The sequence below is a fragment of the Hemitrygon akajei genome, chromosome 4 (genome assembly GCF_048418815.1).
Source record: "Hemitrygon akajei chromosome 4, sHemAka1.3, whole genome shotgun sequence".
NCBI classification, from domain to species: Eukaryota; Metazoa; Chordata; class Chondrichthyes; order Myliobatiformes; family Dasyatidae; genus Hemitrygon; species Hemitrygon akajei.
In genome coordinates this window covers 59,912,100-59,934,528 of record NC_133127.1, presented here as the reverse complement: position 1 = coordinate 59,934,528, position 22,429 = coordinate 59,912,100, and the positions used below count along the sequence as shown (strand labels likewise).

Below are 22,429 nucleotides of genomic sequence, written 5' to 3'. Positions count from 1 at the left end.
ACCAGCAAAGATAGAGAGGTCTGCTGAAGTCTGATGGTACTATTTTCAAACGTTTTTTTATTTATAAAGGGGCACAAACGTATGGTTAATACAAAACATTCAGATCATATACGTCGTTAATACTCAATCTAAAGCACAGGTATAGTAATAATCAATCAGAAATAAGCTCTATTGTTGTCTAGGGGATAATACTGAGTCCAATGGAATATAAAAGTCACTCAGAAATCTGCAGGGCTTTTCCATTTGGGAACCACTGGCATTTCACGGGTTGGAGAGAGAGGATTGGTGAGAAAAAGGAACACTTGCCTGTTGTCTTTGCGAAGCAAATCCCGGTTGTTAGTTAAAACGGTTTTCCTTTGGTTTCAGCCACAGACTCCCGATCCGGAGTCTAACGCACGTGGCTTCCTTCAAAATGGCTTCCCGCTCTGACGGGAAGCGCTATCGTGTCTTCTTCGTGTGTCTCCTTGGTGCGTCTGAGGGGCCGCCTCGGCAGCCCACCTTTTTATCGGGACTTGCAGGGTTGTAGCTGTCAATCAGGGTGGGGTGTGGCAATCTTTCCCCATCACCCAGCCCACGTTGCCCTGAGGGTTTGCACGTAGTCCAGTCCCCATTTCACAAAGGTGTCTCCAAGAGACAATGGCTATGTCCATGGCTTTTGTCTGGCTGAGAGGCCAGACCACATTCCAAACCGTAAGGCTTCTCTCTCTCTCTTGCGATTCTCACAAAGGAGGGGGCTGGGGTCATAACACTATATACCCTAAAAATCATCCCCAACCCCTTCTAATGGCTCACTATCCTTGCTATAATTGTGGCAGCCAGAAATGAATACCTATCTCCATTTCAAACTGCAATAGTGTTCAATCAAATTTTATTTTTACGTAAAATTTCATTAAACACTATTGCACTTTGAAATGGAGATAGGTATTCATTTCTGGCTGCCACAATTACTGAAAAAGACTGGAATTTTATAGGTCTGTTTAAAAATTTTCTCAATTTGTGTTGCTTCTTTCAATGTCACCATATTCACAGATCCCTTTGCTCCAGTTGCTCTATTTGATCAATATATTTTATTTTATATCACTCCTACCCCGACTTTACATGGACCCGGCCCTCATGTTGTGGCTTTGCTTGTGACAGTCACCCAGGAGAGGAGGTGCTGGAGACAGTGTGAGAGAGAACAGAGACATGGTGGGTGTGCTGGTTCTTGCAGCCTGACTCTCCCATTGGTACTGCTCTCTAGTGTTCACCTTCAGGAAGACAAGCTGGATTGCCTTCACCTTCGCATGAAATGAGAAAAATCTGCTGGTACTTGTTCTTGAAGAAACGTAGCTCCAGGACGACATCACATGCACCATCAATCTTTAGGCCATGCCACCTAATGACTTGTGCTAGTATTATTTTTGTCACTGTATGTGCTATAATAACTATATGTGATGTGACTGTATGCATTGTGTTTTGCTCCTTGGTCCCGAAGGAGCGATGCTTCATTTTTTGCTGTATGCATGTGTATGGCTGAATGACAATTATACCTGATCTTGAGCTATCTACATGTATCACCTTTCATTAAACTTCACCTGCTATGTATCTGCCTATTTACTATTGTTCTTATCCTGCTGTAATGCATCACCACTCTCTGCACACATCTCAGTACTACCAGGTTTTGTGGTGATCCACAGGTTTAGGAATTGTGACTTTCATACTCCCTCCCATCTAAAAATCTAAGTTATAATGTAAATAAAAGAATGCAATGGACTCAACACTGGTCTTTTGAGAATGCTATTATTTCATCCATCTTCAATCTAAACAATATTCTGCTGTCTGTTACTTAGCTAATTTCATGTCTATGCTATCATTATATATTTTGTCCCATGCACTCCCATTTACTTACTAATTTTGTTATATAGCACTTTATTTCATGTCTTCTGGGAGCCCATGTAATTGCATTACCCACACCAATTCTATCCATTACATCATCAAACTAAACCAGTGAAATATATTAAACATTTTTTTCCCTCTCTGCAAATCTGCGGAGCCTTGCTTTAACTAATCAATTCCATTCTGATCACCATTAATCAAGTCAAGTCAAGTCACTTTTTATTGTCATTTTGATCATAACTGCTGGTACAGTACACGGTAAAAACAAGACAATGTTTTTCAGGACCATGGTGCTACATGAAACAGTACAAAAACTATACTGAAGTATGTAAAAACAACACAGAAAAGAAACTACACTAGACTACAGACCTGTCCAGGACTGCATAAAGGGCACAAAACAGTGCAGGCATTACAATAAATAATAAACAAGACAAAAGGCACAGTAGAGGGCAGTAAGTTGGTGTCAGTCCAGGCTCTGGGTATTGAGGAGTCTGATGGCTTGAGGGAAGAAACTGTTACATAGTCTGGTTGTGAGAGCCCGAATACTTTGGTGCCTTTTGCCAGATGGCAGGAGGGAGAAGAGTTTGTATGAGGGGTGCATGGGGTCCTTCATAATGCTGTTTGCTTTGTGGATACAGCGTGTAGCTCTTCATAGCTCTTCAAGATGGCGGCTCGACGCAGGTTGCAGTGGCCTCTCCGGAGTTGATATCTGTTATTTGTCAAGCGGGGTGCCGTGCACAATCCTAATCTGATGAAAAATGGACGTGGGAGCACGGAGGAACATCTGGAAATCTCCAGGAAGGCCTTCTTCATTGCTGCTGCTGCTGTGAGATCCGGGTCTCTGCTGGGAAGAACAGGCTCCCAGTCCTTGGAGTTCCATGGCCGGTGGCTACACTTGTAACACACAGACATGTCTAGTTTAGCTTCTTCTGTATCTATTTCGTCACCCATGAAGCTCTGAATTTGTTTAGTGTTAATTTACAGCTTGAACTATGCCTTAGGCCATTGTCTGTTAGTGTTTTGCTTGTCAGCTTTTGATTCCAATTTACTTGGACAAGATCCACTTTCCTCCCTTTGAAGCTAACCTTCTTACAAAAAAGTATTTGTTATTTTGTTTTGCTTCTTTTCCTTTACCCAGCTGAACTAAATCTTATATGAGCATTACTGTCTACAAAATGTTTCACTGCTAAAACTTTAGTGCACCTGATGCACATGATCCCAGAACCATATTTAATATCCTGTCTTCCCTTAACATAATTTCTTCCTGATTACCACTGGCAATAAGAACTTGTTGTCAAGCTCCAAGACCTTGGCATTTGTACCTCCATATGTACTTGGGGAGATCATCTCCTTCTCACTGACCATCAAGTCAGGGCTGCATGCTTAGACCCTGCTTTATTCTTTCTATACTCACAAATGTGCAGCTACACCAAGACCTGTCAATTTACTGATGACACCACTGTTGATGGCAGAATCAGGGATGGTAATGAAGATGCACACAAGAATGAGATCTGTCAGTTGGTTGGGTTGTGTTCTAGCAGCAACCTTGCACTCATTGTCAGCAAAACCAAGGAACTGATTGTAGAGTGTAGAAAGGTGAAGTCAGGCAAGCTAGCAGTCCTCATTGAAGGTGCTGTGGTGGAAAGGATGAACAGCTTCGAAGTTCTGGGTGTCAGCCTACCAGAGGAAATATCCCAGGTATAGAATATATAAATATAGATGCACCCCAGAAAAAGATATGCAGTGTCACTGTTTACTGAGATGTTTGTGTGGAGATTTGGCATGTCATTGGATACTTAACAAATATGAACAGTGGAAAACATTCTGACATTCAGCAAAATATGAAAACTCTCATGTACAGAGGTTCAAGCAAGAGACTACAGAGAGTGCTGGTCTCAGCCAGTCCCTTCACTGAGGGCACCTGCAGGAGCTGAAGTCTTAGGAAGGCAACATTGATCAATAAGGAGGTCCTGCATCTGGGCCATGCTTCTCTCTCGTTGCTGCCATCACGCAAGAAGTACAGGAGTGTGAAGGTTCAATAACTGCTACTTTCCCACTGCTATCAGATTCTTCAAAACTCTAATTCCACCTTGGACTATATTTTCCTCAACTTGCATTCAGACCGTTCTGCTTAATTTTTTAAATCTTGTTTTATAAATGATGCATAATTTATATTAATTTAAGTTTATGTAATTTATGTGTGTCATATTGGAAATGTACTGTCTGGTACTGCAAAAAGACAACATACATGGCATTTATACCCAGGATATGTGTGCCCATAAACTTGAACTTGTACTATACTAGCTGGTATTAGCAGAAATGAAGCCCTTCATTATTCTGGTGACACGCAAAAAATGTTGGTGGAACGCAGCAGGCCAGGCAGCATCTATAGGAAGAACTACAGTCGATGTTTTGGGCCGAGACCAAGGGTCTCCAGCATCTGCAGAATTTCTTGTGTTTATGAAGGTAACTTTGAAAGTCGTCTGAGAAAGAATCTTCCTATGAAAACTATCAAAGTGTATAGTAAAATCATAAAAATGCTGAAAATTCTCAGCGGATTAGGCCACAACTATGGAATATAAACAGAGTTAATGCTTTGGATTGAAGGCCTTTCATAAGAGAGTGGGGGAAGAAATGTCCGCGAAGGGTCTCTCTGACACAAAAATTAACTGTTTTTATTCTAAAAGATGCAGCCTGACTTGAGAATTTACAGTAATTTTGGTTCTTAGATGCCTTGCATCTACAGCTTTTTTTCTTGTGGTTTTCAGTGCCAAATTCTATATACAGTATGATCAAAAGCATTAAAAATGTTAAAATATTTCAAATCATGAATGCATTCTAAGAATTAAAAATTCTGACATCTCTTCATTCTTCCCAGTCCTGAAGAAGGGTCTTAGCTGGAAACATCAATTGCTTATTCATTTCTATGGATGCTGACTGATCTGCTGAGTTCCTCCAGCATATTGTATATGCTGCTTTGGACTTCTAGTATCTGCAGAATTCCTTGTGTTTATGTCCCAAACTAATGTTGTTTCCTTTATTTTGCCTTTTTAAGTACCCCTCATCAGAATGTCAACGTTTTGTTTCCATTTTAGCTTTTTCCCATTGTGATTCTCACTCTCTGGCAAATTAATTTAATCCCCTCCCAACAGAACTAGCCAACTTCCCCAGGAGGCTATCAATTCAATTCCTACAGATGTACTAATGTACAGAGATCACATTGGTAGTTTCAATTCCCTGGAAGTCCAAGGACCTCCCTCCTACATCAAATCTGCAGCCATTTGCCTTGTTGTCCTATTTGCTGTGGCATCAGCAGAAATCAAGAGATTACCATCCTTGAGCTCCTGCTTTACAGTCTCTTTTCAAGCTCCTTAAATTCTGCCTTTAAGATCTTACCTTAATTCTGCTTTTGTTGATAATACAGGACATTCGCTTTTGGCTATTCAGTGGAACCCTTCAAGATGATGAACTTTCATTTTTATCCATTACTCCAGGATCCAGCCAATCTCCTGATTATAATTCTGATTCTGATCTCCTGTGAGCTAATCCTTGTGCAAGCTCTGCTTAACTGTTTTAGCAATAGAAATGCATCCCTGGTGTGCATTTTCGGCTGCCAATACAACTGCTAGGTTTACCTGTGTAGAATTGTAGCTTTACACACAGAAGCTTTGAAACTCCAATGGGCTCTGCCAACCTCCTGCTGGAAATGTGACAGGAGATACGCAGAAGTCTTCTTCAAGAAGCAGCTTAAATAACCACTTTCAGCTATTTACACCTTTTCTGTGGAGGATTCTGACAATCTCCTGCTGAAGTGACAGTGGGAGATTTCAAGGAAAGACAAACATAAAGAGCTCAATCAAAATTTCGAACAACCCAGTTTTTCAACCTAAAATATTTGGAAACAAAACCAAAATAGTTCATTCATTTTACTATACATTATCTTTAAGACTACAATATGATTATTTATCTCCTACATTAAACAGGGAATTTAGATTCCAATATGCCAAATGAAATCAGATATTTCCTGGTAATTATGCAAATAGATTATGTCTTCTTGGCAATCCAGTTTGAGTTAAAATGATCCAAATGTATTCAGTTATGATTCTTAACATAGTTTTTCAATTCAGTATATTTAGTCATTAATTCTAATTTGTTTCGCAACATTGTTTCAGTTGGTATTTTCTAAAGAAGCCATGGGCAAAGCATTAATAATTGAGCTGGTATTTTAATCAAATTATAGAAGTACCAGAAAATATTTCTGATCTTGTAATCTTTTTTGGTGCTGGGTGGAACTATTTTGGATAGCTCCATCAAAAAGAAGATTTAGTTATGGGAAGGATAACTAAGTTGGAAGGAAGTATCGGGACGCATTTTGCTCTGCACACAACTACTGTTATTTCCTTACCTCCTGCCTCCGTGTTATTCCCAAAAATGTACACTGTTGCCTATCACTTGCATTGAGAATTCTGCCTTTAAAAAGTGAGCCAGAAGCGACTCCTCCAATTTGAATGGAGATGAATGGCTTTGAAGTAAAATAGTTAAATATTGGGTAAATTACTAATTGGGTTGTGTCAAATGTTTTAAATGATTTTTTAAAATTATTTATAAAGCAGCATTAAACATTTTGTTTCTTGAGTTTTGTACTTATAATGTAATTTATTTGCAAAACACTTTATTTGTTTGAGTATCGTTAGCCTTTTGTGGTTAGTATTTGTTCTGCAATATACACCATCACCTACACCCTCCAGATATACATTCCTCCTGCTTCTACACAACATCTTCCTGTTACCAGCAAGATGGCATCAGGTTTAAATTCAACCTATCAAATTGACCAGATGCAGCAGGAAAATTGGAGCCATAGCTTTCTGATAAATAGATTGAGTGAGGGGAAAAAAGCAGACCAGATTCAAATTAGGAGAAAAGAAATGAAAAGAAAACTTCTTCCCAAAACTTCCTCTTCACTCCTGAGTATTTGATTGTGAGACATTAGTAACAGCCATGATGACAGTTGTGGAGACATTGAAAGAACCACTGGATGCTGACATTTAGAGACATTTTGTCTGATATTAGAATTACCTAGCAACCTGCTCCTTTCATCCAATGTCACACCCAATCTTCTTAAATCATAACTTACATCACCAATTAACTAAATCAGACATATATTTTACTCTTAGCCTTTGACTCTGTACCAGTTTCTCTTCCAGATACAATCAGAAATTTTGTTTTAAAGGCACCATATGAATACTTTGTTTATTTCTGCCCAATTCAAAAGCATGTCAGAAAGTTTACAATGGAGAGTTTTACATGATGTGCAATGAGTATTTTTTACAGGATTGAAAAGCCTCCTTCTACTCTTATACTGGGATGCATTTGTATTAAAATATAAACACCTCATCATCTATGTAAAGGGAGCCACTGAGAAAAATCTATATTGCAACAAAAAAGTCTTACATTTTACATGCATGTAATGTGCCAAGTTGCCACTGGAGGCTGGGGACCCAGAAGTGGCCTGCCTTGGATGTGTGTGTGTGTGTGTGTGTGTGTGTGTGTGTGTGTGTGTGTGTGTGTGTGTGTGTGTGTGTGTGTGTGTGTGTGTGTGTGTGTGTGTGTGTGTGTGTGTGTGTGTGTGTGTGTGTGTGAGAGAGAGAGAGCGAGAGAGAGATGGGAGAGTTTGTTTTGCTTTTGTTGTTCTGTTGCTGTTATTCTGTTGTTGTTGCTTATGTTTTGGACATACTGTTGTCTAAGTAACTGTTGTCGTTGACAACAAAATAAAAAAAATAACTAAAATAACTGGGCGCAGAGCACACATGTTATGACTCAAGCATTTATTTTTTATAATTTACTTGTGCACAAAGAAAACAGTATGGCCCTGTCACCCACACTGTTCTGAAGTCTGAACAGGAAACTGCTGTTTTTAGACAGAATTGACTTATCATTTATGAATATTGATCATTGTAAACTGGATATGTTTGCTGCAAGATCAATCACCCTTCACAATAGAGTGTTAAACTCTTCAAGTGGACGGCTGATGATATTTTGAAGTTAGTACAGATAATAGAGCCTTAGCTAGCTATTGGGTATATTTTGCATCCTTCTGTTATCTCGTCTGTCTCTGGCATCCCCAATTCTGTAAAAAGGTCTTTGTTTTCGAAAGACCTTTCTGTAAAAACCTCACTACAGAGGTCTCATTCGCCTGGCTTGAGGACACACTACTGCAATCTCCCAGCCTACTTTGTCTGTAGTAAACACAGGTATCTCCAGCAAACTCACTTCAAAGGGCTCAATTGACTACAAGTGCCCCAGACTATCATTGTCTTGCTGCAATTTCCACATTCCCTCTTCTTTGTCCAATAGAGAATAGCTAAATAAATGTCATTAATTTCAATAATGCCAAATCTCTGAAGCTGCATGATAATTTCACCATGGACAGTTGGCTATGAATATCAGAGATGTATGTGCAACATTCCTGGTTAATAATGGTACAACTACCACCTCTCTTAGAGAACAGAAGGTCTAGTGCTGGTTGATTTTGGGGGCCACAGTGTTGGTTATCAGCATTTTGGCAGAAATGTCATTGAATTGAATTGACTTTACTTCTTACATCCTTCACATACATGAGGAGTAAAAATCTTTACGTTACATCTCCAGCTAAATGTGCAATGTGCAATCATAGTAATTTATAATAAATAGCACAGTCAACGTAACATACAAATGCACTCAGATTAGCATGAGTTAATCAGGCTGATGGCCTAGTGGAAGATGCTGTCCTGGAGTTTCTTGGTCCTGGCTTTTACGCCAGATGGTAGCAGCTGGAATAGGTTGTGGTTGGGGAGACTCGGGTCTCCAATAATACTACGGGCTCCTTTTTCACACCTGTCTTTGTAAATGTGCTGAATCATGGGAAGTTCACAGCTGCAGATGCACTGGGCTGTCCACACCACTCTCTGCAGAATCCTATGATTAAAGGGGGGTACAGTTCCCATACCAGACAGTGAGGCAGCCAGTCAGGATGCTCTCAATTGTGCCCCTGTAGAAAGTTCTTAGGATTTGGGGTCCCATACCAACCGTGTGAGGTGAAAGAGGTGCTGTTGTGCCTCTTTCACCACACAGCTGGCGTGTACAAACCACATAAGGTCCTCAGTGATGTAAATGCCGAGCAACTTAAAGCTGATTACCGTCTCAACCCCAGATCCATTGATGTCAATAGGGTTAGCCTGTCTCCATTCCTCCTGTAATCCAGAACAAGCTCCTTTGTTTTTATGACATTGAGGGAGAGGTTGTTTTCTTGACACCACTGTGTCAGAGAGATGACTTCTTCCCTGTGGGCTACCTTGTTATTGTTTGTGATTAGGCCAATTACTGTAGTGTTGTCAGCAAATTTAATGAGCAGATTAGAGCTGTGGGTGGTGACACAGTCATGGGTATACAGGGAGTAAAGGAGAGGATTCAGTACACAACCCTGAGGTGCTCCTGTGTTGAGAGTCAGAGGTGTGGAGGTGAGGGAACCCACTCTTATCACTTGCTGATGATTTGACAGGAAATCCAGGATCCAGTTGCACAAGGCAGGGTCAAGGCTGAGGTCTCTGAGCTTCTTGACAATCTGGTTTATGTAATGTACCTTTAAGGTTGTATTAGTTGCGAATTTCTCCAGCAGTGCTGAGGCCATGTAAGTGCTTTCATGAGCCATTCTGGCAGCTTCCCAGAATGAGGTTGCCATTATCCAGAAAAGCTTAGGTTTTGTAATGCTCCTTTGATGGCAGCCCCACACAGTGGGATGTAAAAAGAGAGAGTGTGGACAGGCAGTACATTTATGGTACTATGTAGGCTGGATAAACTCAAGCCCTCCATGAATTTAGTTCTGGCCAAGATCCCATTTTAGAATGGGTGTCCCTGGCAGGTAGTGACAGGCCTATTGGCCACATATCCAGAATGTAGATTAACAGGATTCAGAGGGTCATCAGTAGTTTCAGCATTGCATGTTCTGTTACCCAAGTCTACGAGGCCATAAGACCATAAGACATAGGAGCAGAATTAGGCCATTCAACCCATCAAGTCTGCTCTACCATTCCATCATAGCTGATCTCAAATTCCACTCAACCCATACACCAGCCTTATCGCCATGTTCTTTAATGCCTTGTCTGATATGGAAATGATCAACTTCTGCTTTAAATATATGCACAGACTTGGCTTCCACTGCAGTCTGTGGCAGAAGTCTAGTCACGCAGCTTTGGAGCAGGGGGTGGGGGTGGGGTTATGCAGTCATTGTAAGGAGATGGATACTATCCTTCAAAACAGTTGTTTTAGCAAGAGTCATTCCTTCAAGCAGTACAGTCCTGTGCCAGGCTTCTAATTTTGTTCTAATTTTGTTTTCGAAGTAAAACACAGAATCAGATTCACTATAATCCAAGGATATAAATGCACTGGCAGTCACCTACCAAATATATAGATGCTCTCTATAGCACACCCAATAACCTGACTGGTTAGGATGTAGCACATATTTATAACTGAGAAAAAGAAAAGTGTTAGCTATATTACTGCCTGGGAATCTTCTACATGTAGGCAGAAAGTATATGTACATTACCCAAAGTGCATAATGAATTGGTTACTGAGGGTGGAAAATAGCAAAGGTCAAGAGTTCAATCCATCAGATCTTATCATCAAGATTCTTCAGGCCCTCTGTTCCCTGGTCCGGTGGCACCTCTGGTTTAACATGTGAGGTGTGTATCCTCAATGGCTTTCCTTGAACCTTTAAAGCAGTATATGTAGTCAGCAACACTTGGAATGGACCACCCTAGTGGGACTCCAGATAGTTTTTTCACCACTACCCAAACTCCCAGTTGGTAGGTCTGATGACCTTCAGTCAGCATAATCTGCTGGACTACAAGTACCTTTTTGACGGAAATGTTGAAGACCTTGTGTTAATGCTTTACAATACTATGATATGCTTTCATTCATAATATGTTTGTGTATTTGTTTAGCTAAAAAGGGAGGGATGTCCTCATGCGAATATAGGTCTGTTACATATTTTTGAGCACAACTGATTGTGATGAGGGCCAGTGTGAATGCCTCTAGTCACTTCACTTGATCCTGTCACACAGTTTAGCTAACCTGTTTTTCAGGGCCCTGTTCTGTCTTTCAGCTACCCTGATTTGTTCTTCTGATGCCCTGTAAGATTACCAATGGTAATGGTGGGAGCAATTATGCTTACACTAAAAGGCTTGTTAGTTCCTATATAACTTTACCCGTAACCATGATTATGAGATCTTTCTCAGGGATTCCAGAATTATTAAATTCTGATAATAATTTAGCAACAGTTACAACATTATTTCTCTGATGTGGATAAGATTCTACCCATGGACATAACAAACAGAACAACCAGTGCATAATCACAACCCATACAGTCAGGTAACAGCAAAATGTCCATTTAGAGATGCAGAAATAATCTCCTGAGGGAGGGCCCAGAGGCGGCAGATACTGGCAGTGTCTCCTGGGATTTTGTCTCTTGGAAAACATACAGTTGCTGCTACTTTTCCTGCTGTGGTCAAGAATCTCTCATTTTCGATTACTCCCTGTTGTTATTGATGTGGATGTGGTGAGGACCTACAAGTACCTGGGGGTGCACCTGGATGACAGTCTTGAACACCAACACAGAGCCTGTATAGAAGAAGGGCCAGATTCATCTCTACTTGCTGAAGAGACTGAGGTCCTTTGGAGTATGTAGGCCTCTCCTTCACATGTTCTACCAATCTGTAGTCACCAGTCTAATTTTCTATGTGGTGCTGTACTAATGCAATGGCATTGCCACAGGTGATACCCACAGGTTCAAAAAATTATTCGAAAGGTTGGCTCAGTTATAGGAATCAAACTGGTCACACTGGAGGCTGTGGTAGAACAAAAGACCTGATGGAAAATCCTGGCAATTCTAGATAATATTTCTCACCCTCTGCATGCCACCTTGGCTGAACAAAGTCAACTGTATTGCCCCAAATATTGCCATATGAGGTTATTCTTACCCTTGGCCATTAGGCTCTATAATGAGTCAACCTATAGCCGGGGAAGTGATGACCCCTCCTGTTAGACTGTGTTAGGTGAATTAATTCTTCATTCTTTCTTACTTCTCTTCTAATAATTTGTATATTTTGTTAGAGTAATTTTTGGGTTTAGCTCATTCACACTTAGCAAATGACTTTGGCCACCGGTCTTCTGTTCCTTGACAATTTTTAGTTTGTAACAATGCATTTCCTAAAAGTTGTGAATCTCAGTCCATTTGTAACAATGCATTTCCTAAAAGTTGTGAATCCCAGTCTATTTGTAACAATGCATTTCCTAAAAGTTGTGAATCCCAGTCTATTTGTAACAATGCATTTCCTAAAAGTTGTGAATACCTGAATACCAGTCCAGATGCTGTTGGTGTCTGTGGGATGGATGTAAACCAGAAGGTGTGAGTTTTGCATGTTGTTTCAAAGATGGCACTATCTATATTTTGTAAATATGGATTGTCCTTCATGTTAAGCACGTAAAATACCAAATAAATGTATTGCGGATTCAATTTGGAATAATGGATTCCTGAATACCAGTCCAGACACTGCTGGTGCCGGTCGGATGGATGTAATTGGGAGGGGTGAAGTTTGTATGCAGCTTCAAAAGAAAGCATTGTCTATACTTTGTAAATATGGAAGTGTCCTTTGTGTGTGTAGCAAATAAATATCAAGCCCCATGGTGGACAGCAGACTTTTCCACCAAAACCGTCTCGGTATGATGATGTACCTTGTATATCTGTGAATTTTAATGCCACTGTGACACTGTAATTTCTTTTGGGATCAGTAAAGTATCTATATATTGACCCATCATCCTTTATAGCTTTGCACATAGTGTATTTTAGTGCATAATATCTTTTCAGCCTCTGACACATTATACTGCGATTGTATTAGCTGATCAAAAGAATTTGTAAAGTATAGCAGTGCTACACGGTCATAAAGATCTATTGTTGCTGTCTTAGCATAGGACTCAACTTGTTTGTTCTCTTCAGTTATTTCATCCTTCCTGTTAGTATGAGCCATATAGTTTATAACAGAAATAGCAATAAGTAATTTAAAAGCAGGAAAAGGTTCATAATTAGATTACCATGTTTTATCAGTGTTTCAAAGAGTTAAGATATGCACACAGTTTCCATAATTGTCAATTGTCATGTGCTACTCCTAAGGAATTACAAAATTCAGTGCACTGACTGCAAGGATGCAGGGCTCCGTTGAAGCAGAAAGGTTCTGCTTCTTGAGCAGGACAGGAGGAAAGGTAGCTGTGCCACCACAGCTGTTACATAAGGCGCCTACACCACATAGACACTAAAATATTCCACTATTTCTTTCAGTATCAGATCAGGAGGAAAAAACATCAAAGAAAAATCACATGTGGTTTTACATCAGGTAGCATTTTACAATGGATAGAATTAAATCATACAAATGCTTAAGTGCAGTTCAGAAATGGATTACTTAAAGTAAACTGCGTAGTCTATGGTGCTGGCGGTGGAGGCAGAAACAATTATCAAAGTTGACTTGGCCCAATTGCATCTTCAAGCCCAGTGGTCAGAATGTCAACAAATAGAAATATACCCTTTAAAGATATCCCCATGTTTACCCCCACCATGTCCAACGTCCCATTTCCATGTTACATGTCTGTAAAACCCATTTAGATTTTATTTCATATTTGTAGTAGTTTTATCGAAACAGCTAAACTTTTCAAAACAAAAATTACCAGTCACAAATGGGTCACGTGTATAACGTGGGTAATGTTAAAAAAACAAACTTCACGGTGAAATTTCAAGCAGAAATGAATCCGGTTATGTTCAGCCAAAATTTGATCACTGTCAATTTGGTTAAATATATAAAAAAGCTATAATTTAAAAACACATTCAAATTGTATGAGGTAGCTTTCACAATACTTTTAAAGAAACATAGAAGATTGCCCAGAGGCTATAGACGAGCAGCCTGTGAAGTCTCACACAAGTATTGTCCCCATTCCCCTTAATAGCTTTAATCCTTTGATGTTGCAATTGCTTTTAGCAATTTTGTAAAACACTTGCTATTTTACTAAACTCCCACATCTCACAGAAGCAACAGGATGTTTTCCTTTAACCTAGGTTAGAAATTATTTATACTATATTTATTAAGATGGGCATCCTTCCTGTAGAGTTAATTCAGATACTTTTGAGAACATTTACTCACACATTCTACATGTTCGTTAACATCATTGTCTCCTGCCCAATATTGTTTATTTATGCCAACCTACAGAGTGAGGAAACATTTTCTGAGAGAGGTTCAAGGTATATTCAAATCAACATTTTGTTTATTCCCTCCACTCCTTTCTGTTTCTCATAGTGCTACTGGGAATCGCCCTCTGTGGCAGGGCACAGACTGATGCTGGCCTCACTGAATACTCAAAAGGCGTCACTTGCTGTGAGCATTGTTGAAATTGGGCCTGGGGAAGGCAGGGGTACAGCATCTAGATCATCCTCAGAATCTGGTGCTAATAAGTTTCTTTTCAAACACTGTGGTAGTTTTATACTTTGCCTGTTCTTTCTGTGCTTTTTCTTTTAACTTTTGCTCACTTTCTTTGCTTTTTACAGGATTCTTCTAACCATTTTTGCATTTCACATCTACATTAAACATCTCAGACTACCCTTTCTCTAACACATATCTGCAGACACTCATTTTGTCCATTCCACACACTTTAACATACTTGTCAATATACTTAATACTTCCTGGTATAAACATGCTTTCTACCGGAGTCCTTTAGAGGTTTGGGACAGGGGAATTTCACTACCATTCATACATACACACACACACACACACACACACACACACACACACACACACACACACACACACACACACACACACACACACACACACACACACACACACACACACACACACACACACACACACACACACTTTTACTGGAGTTTTTCTGTGCTTTGTGTGGAAACCAACCCAGGCCTTGGCAACACCTTGTGCGGCCTCCAATCTGACCATGAAATCACTTTAGGGGGTCTTGAACCCCGACAGCAAAACCTCATACGAACTCCAATCCATTCATGGCAACCCCTTGAGTGGGCTCCAAACCAACCACGGAAATGCCCCTTGTGTGTTCCAGTCTAGATACCAACACTTTGTAGAGGCTCCAACCCAACCATGACAACACCTCATGTGGACTCCAACCCAGACAGTGAAACCTCATGCGGACTCTAATCCATTCATGGTAACCCCTTGTGCGGGCTCCAACCCGACCACAGCAACACCTCTTGTGGATGGCAACCCCTCATAAGACTCCAACCCAACTACGGCAAACCTGTTTTACTTTTTACACAGCAGTTTTCCTATATCAGCGACTAAGGTGGCATACTTTGACAATACTGCGCAAGAGGAAATTTGCATTATGGCAGCCGACTCAGTCCCTTGCTCAAGTACAAACAGCCGAAGATTTAGGACTAATTGGCTACTGGGACTAATTCCTTTCTCCCGTATAATGAAGCCAAGGATAGGCCATCTCAGTGGAGCCTCCAAGTTATTGACATTGCAATAATAAAATAACTAAAATACCAGGCCCCAGAACACACACACTTTCAGAACTCAAGTATTCTGTTTTTATTTTACTTGTGCACATCCGCACAGGACCCTGTCATCTACACTTCTGAAATCTGAACAGAAAACTGCTGTTTTTATACAGAATTGTCTTCTCACTTACGAATATTGATCATTGTAAATTGGATATGTTTGAACTCCTTACTCAAGTGGACAGCCGATGATACTTTATAGTAAAGACAATAGAGACTTGGTTGTTGGGTATGTTTCAAATCCTTCTGTAATCTCATCTGTGCACCCCCTGTTGTGTTTTAGGAAGATATTTCTGAAAAGGTCTCACTACAGAGATCTCACTCTTCTGGCTTGAGTACACGCTGCTGCAGTCACCCCAGCCTATTTTATCTGTAGTAAGCAGAAGGGTCTCTGGCGGTCTCACTTGGTTATAATTGCCCTTGTCTATCATCGTCTGACTGCAACTACCACACTATGTTGGTACCGGATTGTGCGGCAACACATGCGGGCTGCCCTCAGCAGATTGTTAGGTTGTGTTGGTTGTTAACGCAAGAGAGTTAAGGCTCAAGATTGTTGAATTTCCAGTGCACAAGTATAAAGGAGAACAAAATAGTTGTTACTCTAGATCCAATGTAGTACAATGACACACAGTATGATAAAGAAGACAATAATAAAACAAACTTTTTTAATTATGGCTATAAATTTAAAATGGCTATAAATTCATGGGGTAACATAGATATAGATTGATTATATATACATAAAATGATGGTAGATACAGGAAGGTCTGTACATAAGGTGACTCTGACAGGAAATGATGAAGTAGTGGTAGTGGGCTGGGTTAGTGGGTGGAGGTGTTGATCAGACTTAATGCTTGGGTAAAGTAACTGTTTTTGAGTCTGGTGCTTAGGATGTGGATGCTACATCGCCTCCTTCCTGATGGGGATGGGACAAAGTAGGGTGGATGGCATCCTTCATGATATTGAAGGCCTTTTTTCAGCACCTTTCTGTATGTATGTTCTTGATGATGGGTAGCCTGGTGCCGGTGATGCACTGGACAGTTTTGACGACCCATTGTTGAGCCTTCCTGTCTGCCACAATGCAGTTTCCGTACCATGCAGAGATGTTAGGATGCTCTCTATTGCACATCTATAGAATGCCTTGAGTATTGATGTATATTGACCAGCTCTCTTCAGAAATTAGAGGCATTCATAAGCTTTCTTGATTGCGTAGGATTGTCCTGGGACAATGAGAGGTGGTTTAAGATGTGCACCCCCACGAGATTTTATATGCTCACAGTTTCCACAAGGGAAAGGGTGGTGTGAGTGCTGCAAGTTCTGAATTTAATGACCATCTCCTTTGTCTTGATATTGAGGAAGAGGTTATTTGCCTGACAGCCTGCCTTTAGTAGGGAGCATGCCTCTCCATAAAGCCTGCCTTGAGCTCTTCTACCTCCACTTTGTGGGCTGTCTCATCATTATTGGTGATGAGTCCCACCATTGTTATGTCACTGACAAGCTTAACAATGTGATTATTCAGCTGTTCAGCCATGAAGTCGTATGAGCAGAGTGGACAGCAGTGCACTCATCACACAGCCCTCAACACAGTCATGTCGAGGATAATGGCATATTAGAAATTGGCTAAAGAATGTGACATTTATCAATTTGTTTCCTCGTACTGAGGTTCTTAGTAAAATAAGCTAATCAACAATCAGGAATGTTTTGCTGAGAAATATGTTAACATTTGCCAGTTATCCACCTTGGTATTTTTATGCTTTTCTATTGGAAAATGACTGTTAATGGTTCCCTATCTTATGATCATCAGAGAGAAAAAAACAGAAAATACTAGTTAGCCAGGGCAGAAAAAATAATACTATAGCCGACAAATTGCCCTTATAGTTAATTCCTGGAAGGAAAGCCAAGGGCTCTGTGCATCCTCATACTTTGAGGTTTCAGACAACGTTATTCAGTTCTGAGCACCAGCCAGAACTCAAGCTGGGGTAAATTCAAATATTGAAAAGTCAGTTTGTAACCTTTGTTTGAATTGGAATTCATGCTAATGGATCACAGCGGGCTTTCCACACTTTCACTTAACAGAGCAATTTAAGATTTCTTCCAGCTAATGTTCAAATGAATAGAAGTGTATTTTCTTGTGTTGCTCATGACGATGGAGACTCTTGGCTTCAGTAGTAGTCTCCATGAGGCAAAGACTGCCTCTGGGCATTCTAAGTTCAACACTGGAGAAATTGCTTGTATTGCCATCTCTTGAGCCGACAGCAAAATAAATGCTCTCTTTTGAGCTGCAGCCTGTTTGCCAGTGACTCAGTCCATCTGTATGATTTGCTTTCACTGGCCTGTGCACATCTTTGCCAGTTATTGAAAGGAAAGATGCTAGTCAAGAAATAAAACTATGTCTTTGAAGCATTTGCAAGCAAACAATTGTTGTTTAAAAGTTATTTATTGGCACAACACCTATAACCTATAATACCTATACATCTAACCTATAATATGAACATAGTTTCAAGAATGCTGGCACTATTGGCTGTAGTATGAAAGAGCTTCTTCAACAGTTCTATAAAATAAACAGCATTAAAATAGTTTTACAGACCTAAACAGATATACTGTTTTATAGAATAATTCCATATGCCTTGAGGTGAAAAATATCAAAATGACAAAGCATTAACATTACATCCAGATCACTGAGTAACAGAATGTGCAATTTTATTCACAGTTGTGTAGAATGCACCATTAAAACTTCCTCTTGCATGTTTTACTGTTCATGATTGTAAAATATCCCAAATTTATTCCTTGACATTGAAGTATATCTGAAGTGTAGTCACAGTTGTAATGTATAGAAACACAGCTGTTTGTATGACTCAGGCAAAAATGAAGTACCACAGATGGTGGTAACCTAAAGTAAAAGTTTAAAAAAAATGGGGATAACCAGCAACTCAGGCAGCACCTGCAGATGGAGAATTAAGATTTTGTGTGGTCAAGCTTTTCCTCTTTGTAGATACTCCTTGAACTGATGAGAATTTCCAAAATTTTCTCTTTTGTTATTGAAGACAATATTGTCTTACAAGCAGCGATGAGTTAAAGACTAATATAATCTTGTTCTCTGATGTTGATTCAGGTATAAATCTTGACCTGGAAAGGAGGGGAACACCATTTTTCATACTGGAATAGTAACTTGAGGTCATTTAGATCTACCTGAGAGGAGAGATGGTCTCAATTCAATGTTGCATTGCCAGTAGTTCCACTGGTACTACTCAGCATAATACTTTTAGCCGGGTTCAAAATATGAAACATAAAGTTAAAAAGCCATACCAAATCAGTGCAATAAAATTCAGCAGACTTTCCTGTCTCTGACCTTGCTGGGCTCTATCCAAGCATTCCTTCAGTACTTTCCTCAAAATTGTTGGAGAATAGGACTCAGAGATTCTTTACCTCACTCTCACAAGTTGATTTATTTTTATTTATTTTGATTTATAGATACAGAATAGTAACAGGCTTTTCCAGCCCAATGAGCCTGCACTGCTGAATTTACATTCATGTGACCAATTAACCTACTTACCCATATGTCACTGGAATGAGGGAACCAGAGCAGCCTGAGGAAACCCGTTTGGTCGCAGACCGTAGCGCAATTGAATCTTGGTCGTTGGCACTGTAATAGCATTATGCTAACTGCTACACAACTGTACCACCCACTGTCTACCAGTTCTGCACTTTCTCTGTATTCTAATACTTTATTCTGTACTCAATGTGCCTACCTTCATGCAGTGGATAACTCATTCAGCTTGAGCAGGTCTTCTCTGTACTCACTATGGTGTCAATGCTACACTGACCTTGTGACTCCTGTGTTATTTCTCTAGCCATGCATTAATGTGTTGGCATTGCACTTTTTATGACTTCAAGACATGCTTAAAGATATTTCAACTAGTTGCAGAGAATGACAGAGCTCTAGAAACACATTCCTCAACCAACCAAATCAGCACAAAATATTAGCCTCCCATTCACACTGATCCCATGTTTTATTCTCCCCACATTCTCATAAATCACCCCCCCCCACCCCATGGATGCTACCTCTTAATTAAAGTACATGCTAGTGGCAGTTTGTAATGGAAATTAACCTATCAAGCTCAAGTCATTCAAGTGAGGGAGAAAACCAGAGCACCCAAAGGTAATAGAGAATGTGCAGATTTCACACCAGACATCGTGGTGCTGCAAGGGAACTGCGTTCCAACCAGTTTTGTGTTTTAAAGAGTCAGTACTCAAATACTCAAAACCTTATGGTTGTTCTAGCTGAGGCTGGTAATGGGGACAAGCTTCCACTGCCTATTAAATATTCCCATTGGCGTGCGCTGCAAATAGCCTCTGACAATAAAGTCCAGTTCCTGCACTTTCTATGTGGCTTAGCTGTTAAGCCCAGTGGAACTGTTTCTACTGACAGAAGAAAGGGCAAAGCTGGATTACTGGTGCCTTAAAACCAATCGCTTCAATCAGATGGGACTTGTCAGCTGTATTTGGCAGCTCATCTAGTAGAAGGTAAACTCTGATCTCAAATCTCCGCTGCCTTGCAGCTATACCTACTCATGGGGAAGGTTTAGGGAATAAACCCCAAGAGAAGAATCCTGAACTGGAGTCCCTAAGCAGTCCTACATAGAGCAAAACGCAGACTGGCAACACCTGCAACAATGCTGGTACAAAACTGTATTGGTCTCTGTAGTTCCTTTGGGTTCATCAGATGCATGGAGTGGAGGAACCTGCTACACAGGCAACAGCTTGCTCACCATATCATACTGCCCAGGCTTGCATATCTAGACTGCTAGGACACACCATCCATAGTCGACCCTGACCAAGTCCTCACTCAATCAAGATATGCAACATATCTTGAGTTCAATTTGCACACAGAAGGCTCCCAGGAACACCAATATGAGAATTTACTTTTAGCAATGTTGATTGATTGAGTGGTAAATATTACACGGGACACTAATGATCATGCCTTTGTGCCATGGGACCTTTCAAATTCTATTGAGAGAAGAGATGTGAGCACAATTTATAATCCAAACAGAGAGACAGTGATTCTGATAGTAGAGCATCAAAGTAGAGCTACTTTGTTCAAACATTTGTATGGGAACCAAACCAGCTTCTTTCTGTCACTGGGATAATAAAATATCACACAAATCACAGTCCTTAAGTATCTATTCTATAACAACCTCCATAGCAACTCAAAGACAGCTCATTTCTCTACCAAATCATTGATTCCTACTTCAGCTCTGTTTGGCTAATCTTCTGTTATCCTAATCCACCAACCTTAATCACTTTATTAATATATCGTTATCTCAACCTTGCTCCACTTCCCAATATTTCTCTATCCTTCACATAATCATCTGTGAGAAATCTTTCCACACAATTGAATCTTCATTCTATCCTACCAGCATCCTACCCTCACCCTGAGGTCATCTGCACTGGCTCCCAAGCTTAAACCTTTGACTGCTTCTCTATTCACATTCTCAATGAGTTCCTCTCCCTTTGGTGAGGTAGGACAGGCCTTTAAAAATGCAGGGTCTTTTTTACTGTACATAATGTCTTGGGTTTCTTGTGCAGTAAGATGTCCTATCCTGCGAGCTATGCACAAAATTGGTCATTCCCACCCATTGCTTTCCTCTAAACCCCAGTCTCTCCACTCCATGTACTTGTCCTTTATGCAAAATAATTCCTAATCCTATCTAATTTTTTTTGTTATTTGTAGATGTATTTATTTTCCTTTACCGTTACATCATTCATTTTAACATATTGCTCTGATAGTATATTTGTGTAACACACTTAGTTTAAAGCATTTATCACCTCCTGCCCCCTTAGAGCCAACTTTGATTCACACCATTTCCCTACTTGTTTTGCAAACTGCTTCATTTAGCAGCTTCCCCAGCTTTGTGCTTACAGCTCAACACTTCAGCAGATATGCTGTTTCTGAAAGATATATTAAAACTAGACAATCAAATACTAGCCACAATGCCTAGCATGCCCTGGGAGCTTAGTTACAGCTGATCGCTTGCTAGCTTCTACAGATTTACAGCTTTAAAGTAGTGTTAAAGCAATAGTTGAATGAAGACACTTGGATAGTGTTGCACAGCAGGTGCTGGGATACTAATGAGTGTCTGCTTGACCTAGTGAAGACCAAAAGAAAACTAAGTACCTGATGCCTTGTGAACTGGATCCACTTTCAGCAGGTCAAGTCTTGTCACAGAATTAAACACAGAGAACAGCCCGTCACATAAACCCCCATTTGACTTGGTAATTGGTTCACTATTGTCACATGTGCCAAGATAAAGAGAAAAGCTTTGATTGCATGCCATCCACACATAAGTGCATTGAGGTCATACAGATGGAAACAATAACAGAATGTTATTCAGCTACAGAGAAAGTGCACTGTGGGTAGACAAATAAAGTACAAGGACCATAATGAAGTTGATTAAGAGATCAAACATTCACTTTTATAATACAATAGCTCAGTTCTGACCTGGGAGAGAAAAGAGAATGAAAATGGTGAGAGCGGTCTTTAATTATATTGGCTGTTCCTTAATGCAGCAGGGAGCGTAAACAGAATCAGTGGAGATAAGACTGGATTTCATGTTGGACTGCACTGCAATCACAATTCTGCAATTTATTGTGCTCTTAGGGAGAGAGGTTGCCACACCAAGCTGTGATGCATGTGGAGAGGATGCTTTCTATGGTGCATCAGTAAAAATTAGTGAGAACTACTAGAGACAGACTGTATTTTCTTCCTATTGCTTATACCACATTTCCTCCTTTCACACTGCACACATGATAAATTTGGACATGCTGAGCTGCAAATGGCTGATAGCTGATGCTTCCATTCAGAACTTCTTGCTCTTTCTTAATCATTCAGGGATAAGTAGTACTCAGTGATCTGAGATAACTTCAAAGGACGTTGTGGGCTCTGCA

The 22,429-nt window shown here is 40.2% G+C and overlaps 1 long non-coding RNA gene across 1 annotated transcript in view; it reads right to left on the bottom strand.

Annotated features, from left to right (window-relative positions):
• Positions 1-21,722, bottom strand: part of LOC140725916 (uncharacterized) — a 73,161-nt gene extending 51,439 nt beyond the window's left edge. The window contains exon 1 of the long non-coding RNA XR_012098514.1: positions 21,660-21,722. This is a non-coding gene — a long non-coding RNA (uncharacterized lncRNA). The remainder of the gene's footprint in view (positions 1-21,659) is intronic.
• Between the last annotated feature and the right edge of the window lie 707 nt (positions 21,723-22,429).